Source organism: Urtica dioica, chromosome 8 (genome assembly GCF_054948205.1).
Source record: "Urtica dioica subsp. dioica isolate 48M chromosome 8, U.dioica_male_clone48M_v1_H2, whole genome shotgun sequence".
NCBI lineage: Eukaryota > Viridiplantae > Streptophyta > Magnoliopsida > Rosales > Urticaceae > Urtica > Urtica dioica.
Window position 1 is genome coordinate 9,802,785 of NC_142763.1, and position 6,311 is coordinate 9,809,095.

Sequence of the window (6,311 nt, forward strand, 5' to 3'; positions counted from 1 at the left end):
GACACAAATACTACTTCAAAAATGTTAATTTCGATGATAAAATTAATAAGAGCGTTCATTTTGCAGGTGCGTTTGCGCTTGGCCAATTTTGACGCACGTAGGTAAAAACTCAAATTATTATGATGAAATCATGAATTAGGACTACCAACATAATTGCAATCTGTATTGTATAATTTTGTAATAATTTTATTTAGCACTGCAGTTAAATAGCCTTCTTCAATCATTGAAATTTTATTTTAACAGCCAACGTTCGATTGATAATTGAAAATTCGTTACTCAACTTATGAACTAATCGAAAGGGTCAAAAATACCTTTTGACCGGTTTTAAATTAAAAAATAAATAAAATAATAAATTATTTACATGGCAGTTTCTTAACTTAATTAATATTTAATTAATTTTCTTTCTCCATATAATTGTTGATAAGTGTTAATGACAGTTTATCATAGTTTTGTTTTTTGTTTGTTGTTTAAATTGATTAATGGTAGTTTAACAAATGGGTTTTAGAATTACTTGTTTTTTTACGCTATAGTAGTTTATAACACACTTTTTTATTTAAAATATTCAGAAATGAAAGCTTACCCATAAATAATTGAAATCATACATGCATGTATTATACAAAGAATAATCAAACACGTGCAATTTATGATACTACATAACAAAAAATTGAAACGTAAAAGTCCTTGAATGCTCTCTTTCCTGGATTCAGGCTGAAATACAGCTCAATTAAAAAATAAATATTAATTATTAACTATACGAGATTTAGAAAGAAAAAATCAGAAACACATAATTGATAATTGTAGTAACTGTTATTACATATAGTGAACGCCGTTAAATAAAACTTGTTATCGTAGAGGGAGACATCTGGCTGAAAAAGCATAACATGCAATGACTAATGACTAAGTCAAGAATTGGAGAGATCGTGATTGTACCACCTTGCTTGTGTTTAGCAGCTGCTGACAAGTAACAGACATGTAATAACATTTGCCACGTTATAATAAGGAAGAATTTCGCAATAATGCGTTTTTTATGAGCAAAAAACAGCTGTATTTATATATATAGACAAATGTCAAGCGTATAAGAGAGGAAAGAAAATACAGCTGCCCAAAGCGACGTGGCTTGCTCAGGATTCATTAGCTTGTTCTTAATTTTTTTTTTAATTAATCTATGTAGATAAATGAAAGTTCAGGAAGTATATAACAACAACTCTTTTAATGAGTTGGTTTTGATTGCGAGATTCTACAAAGAAAACATGTCTGAAAATATTTTTGTATTGTTATGAGAAATATCTGATGTTGGACTTAATGTTATGATAGTACCTATAATAATAGAACCGAGAGAGAGAGTATGTGGATAGTAACAAATCTATTTTGAAAGGCGGTTTGACCCATTCTTGTTTGCTTTCTTCAAGTTTCATTATATCTCTGTAACAGTTTAAGAAGAAAAAAGCTTGCGTTTATGCATTGTTTTGAATAATGAAATGTTAAGCCACTTCTGATTCTAATTTTAAATTTTTTTGTATTATGCATTCATATATGTTAACGTTTGGATGGGAGGTATATCCAGGGTGGGCAAAGAAGGGGTGAGAGAGAGATAGAGAGATTGAATTCATAGAATCATCAATCAATATGAAAAACCATACACAATTCCGAGCCCAATACACCAAAACCTACTAGAAAATAAACTCTGTTCACAATTCAAGAAGTGAACCAATCCCTCCGATTAGACTCCACTATCCAGCTAATAGAAAATTAATAGTCTAAAATAATAGATTAAACAACTCTTTTCATAAGCCTACCCACTCCGAACACTTATTTATACTAAAACATAATTAAATAAATAAATAGCATGTAACTCAATAACTAATGTACTAATTTACCAAACCTAAGAGCAGCCAATGCATATGTCACGACCCGCGAGCTCTAGCTCGCACGCGAGCCGCGAAGTACTTACATCTCTTTCCTCCAGAATATTTAAATAAACATAGCATTTGTATATAGTAAGCGGAAATAAATTAAATAGCTATAAGACATATATCATAAGTAATAGAATTTTCGGGGAAATTTTTCGCTTTTATTTCACATACAAGTCTTATAGCGACTATATACATAACAAAACACACTCGTTTGTTTTGGACATATCTTACATATAACTTATATACAAACATGGACGCAAAACAAGTAACTAGAATACAAGTTTACTAGTTACATAATAAAACACCATTTTTCCCCGTTTAAAACAAAAACTCTCATTGCCACAGGTCGAGCGACGCAAGCCTGGACTAGATCTCCTCCTTCTACCCGAGTAAAGCCTTTCCTTTGCCTACATTACCAAGGGTCATAAACTATGAGTCGAAAGACTCAGCAAGTGGGAGTCTATCTAGTAATAAAAGCGACTAGATGACATGTGACGTGCACATAACACATAAATTATGCATGAAAGACATATGATTCCTATCATATGATATGCAAGCACGTGCATACTTACTACATGTGAACTTGTCATCCTGATCTTCAGGTCATCCAACCACCCACTGCAACAACCCTCAGAATGACAAGTAGCCAACCCTCAGACCCGAGCAATTTAATCATGAGGGTGACTCCAAGTTTTAAACTTCGTCTAGGATCCTCTAATGGTACCATCTCCAATCATAGGGGCGCTCAGGAGCTCCCTGAAAGCTCAGACGTGCCCGGCACGCTGGCAGTTACCAATTACAACACTGCGCCCGTCAGGTATCCCTGACAAAAACACAAGTCTTCAGACTTGCTGGTACCACCGACATCTGTTCTTTTTAAATGTTTGGTACCCGATGGAATCAGAGTACAGCCCTAAACTACAACGGGAAGAGCATCGTTTCGAGTAAAACTCGATTAAATATTGTTTAATATGCTCGTCATAGTATTTTGAAAGAGAAATCAAGGTGTGACCCTTGTAGTCCCTAGAACAGATATCTCAGCTGGAATCTGAGAAACGTCTGTCCCTGCTTTTCCCGTAAACCCGTCTATCGGGTGAATCTAAAATTAGTAAGTCAAAGGAAGATTAACTAATCAAATAAGAAACGGCTTGGGTTGTTAGCGGGTTACGCTTGAACTTAACGGGACAAACCCGAAGCTACATTTTCAATAATAGTAGCCGAAGCCTTAATCTTGATTAGTTTGTCAAATTCATGGGCTTTCAACTACTCTTGTTTACTAACACAGTAAAATGCACATAAACATGTGATTCCCTTGGTAAGTAGTTGACTTAATTCCCACTTACATGGACTCCTGATTCGCTAGCTCCTTCCCCCTCTAACGCCTAATCGTTACGGCGATAGCTGAAAATATCTGAGGAATAAAATGGAGCGTTGAACACCATTAGTTCTGCACTAGCAGAAATACTAGTCTACAAATTCTCATCCCAGAGAAACTGAACAAGGCGCACGGAACTCATATCCGTCACACGCAAAACATACGTTCTTACTTAAGAGAATCAGAGAAAACAAGAACACGATTCCCACATGAAACAGTGATCAAGAGAGAGAACAAGTCCTACAAGTAGCGACTAAACATGAAACTCGAGATTAGCTATGCTAAGGAAGCATTTAATAACCCAAATCCCTTGGGCCGAGCCCAAAACTAGAACCGAAACTCAACGTTAAGAACCCAAGAGGGAGAAAAACTTGTTCCTTTCCACAACGATCCACAAGAACCAAAATCACTACTCTTAGACTTGTAAAGAAAGTCTTACCTCTAAGATCATAGAAATTAGAATAACCCGTTGGTTAGACTATAAGCGTAGTTAATAAAACAACCCGTTTAAAAACTATAGATATAGGTTTTGAAAATAATACTAATCTTAATTATGGAAATATGTTATAATAAGTAAAATAATTAATTAAAAATAATTAGAATACTTAGCTTAAATAATAATCAAGAAAGAATAATAATAAGGTTGTACAAACCTTTATTTTCAAAACCACTTAATTATTTTTTTTCAAAACTTAATACTTGTAATAAGAAACATAAAATATGGTTTAGCTTAATTATGAGCTGTAACAAAAATACTTTAAGCTTAATCATAAGCTTATAGGTTATAAAATTATTTTTGAAAAACATTACAATACGGGAATGTTTCGGATTCAATCACACACGTTCGGTACTCGTAACTCACGGAAACCGACACTCACGGAAACCGACACTCTCGGTTTATCTCGAACCCACGAACCATAGCACACCTGAAGCACCCGATTTGAATCCGAAACAACTCACTAACTCACGTGATTAGTATCATAAACGTACATAACTATTTTACGAATAATATTACATATTATAGTTAAAAGACTTTTAGTAGAAACGACTCGGTTAACAATTAGAGTCGGGAGCCGGTACATTCACGACTCGTCGTCGCCGCCGTCGCTGTTCAAACGCATCGTCGCCGACGCGGAAACGAAAGGATGCCGAGTCGCTGTCGTCGCTGCGTAACTCACTCTGCCTCGACACGCTGAGGTTTCGCAGCCCGTGTCTGCACCGTCGCTGCGCGCTGTCACAGCCTCAAGACATCTCACCGAGCCGTTGACGTATCGCTCGAACTGAACAGCCCCTCTTTGCCTTGTCGCTGAACCCGAACAGCCCTCGCTGCTCGCCCGCGACTCGCCGGAACCATCCTTGCTGCATCCTCGTACCTGCGGTACGAGCTCGGAGAGACACGCAGCACCAACAAGAGAGCATGGTTAGATTAAAAATTGAACCGAGGATACCCAAGTTTCTCGATTCGAAATCAATTCCCGAACAAGGCATTCGGAAATCGAACACTCACCCGATCCTAACCCGTCCCACGCTCAGCAACAACAACAACAAAAACCAAAGACGAGCAACACTTTCAACCAAGTAAATTTTCTAAAAAGAACCTATGTTATTCACATCCTAGCGAGTCTCCGACTCGTCTAAAAACACCACAAATTCAGATCCGATCCTACGCATATCAGTACCACACCACAGACAAAACAAAAATCCACTCAACATACTTCAAAGCCAAGCACATACTCTGAAATCCGAAACCTCCAAAAATCAGCCCAAAAGTGAACCAAAACACAACTTACGTGAAAACTGAAATTGAACAAGTAAAACTCCAATTTTCAACACTTAAAATCAGAGTCCTAATCAACAATTAACTAATTCAAGCATCACACATGAAAACCCCCAATTTTCCCTTCCAAATTTTCGGCCAAAGTATCCATAAAAATCTGAAAATCCTAACTCAAATAATTTCAGCTCACTACAAGCACAAACCGAGCCCAAACACAAGCAACCCACGAAATCAACCAAATGAACTCAAAAACCCCTAATAGGAAAACATAGGAATCGGACTAGAAACAAAGAAAACGAGTTGGATTTCCTACCTTGATGTAGAAAACGAACCCACAACTCTCGGCTTCTCCTACTCCACGAAATCCCGCTCAACCTTGTGGAGAGAACAAAATCGGAGCCAATGATTCTCAGCGTGATTGAAGAAGATGAACGAAGGAAAAGAAAAAGAAATGGAGATGAAGAAGATGAATAACGGGAAGGAGAAGAAGAGGACGAACTCACCTAAACCACTCCGGCGTCTCTCGGTCGTTGTTCTCTCTTTTTTTTTTCTTCCGTGCGTTTTTTTTTTTCCCCTTCTTGCTTTGGTTTGTTCCAACGTGAAAGTGAAAAGATAAGGGTAATAGAAGAGTCTAGAATACTATATGTGTGGCTGAGAAATTAATGGGATAAGGACCAAAAATAATCCTACTAACTTCCTCATTCTCAAATTTCCTTTCAAATAAACCACCTTTTGTTTGCAAATCGATCCTTTTACTCTCAAAATAAACATCTCGTCCATAATTAAATGGAAACGATTTAGAAAATAAACCGAGATAATTTCTCGTTGATTCTAATTTATTTTGAATATATTTAAGGTGTTTCGGAAATTATTTTCACTCCCGAGACTCTTCTTAGTACTCGAGGACTCACCGAAAATATTATTCGGGAAATTAAAATCATTCGAGTCCAACTCGAAATTCTCAACTCATTCCGAAATCTTTAATTGACCTTAAATATTTATTTTCTAAATCTAGGACCATTTCACGCTCTAGTGAAATTATAATTTGCAACAATACTCGATTCAAGGAAAAAACTCGTTCATTGATTCCAACGTTCACAAGACGAGTTACACAAAAAGCCTTACTTTACAGCATACCTCCGATGAGTCTACGGAACTGATGCTTCTGAGGAAGGGTGACAGATAGGCTAAAGGGTGGGCTTTCAGCTTTTCTATGAGGGGGTTTTTAATATTATTTTATTATTAT

The 6,311-nt window shown here is 36.5% G+C and overlaps 1 long non-coding RNA gene across 1 annotated transcript; it reads right to left on the reverse strand.

Moving 5' to 3' along the window:
• Window positions 1–5,371: 5,371 nt before the first annotated feature.
• LOC149387936 (uncharacterized) lies at window positions 5,372–5,650 on the reverse strand. Its single transcript, XR_016300603.1, has 2 exons — window positions 5,569–5,650; window positions 5,372–5,440 (listed from the first exon to the last, which is right to left on the reverse strand). It is a non-coding gene; the product is annotated as an uncharacterized LOC149387936 (long non-coding RNA).
• Window positions 5,651–6,311: the final 661 nt, after the last annotated feature.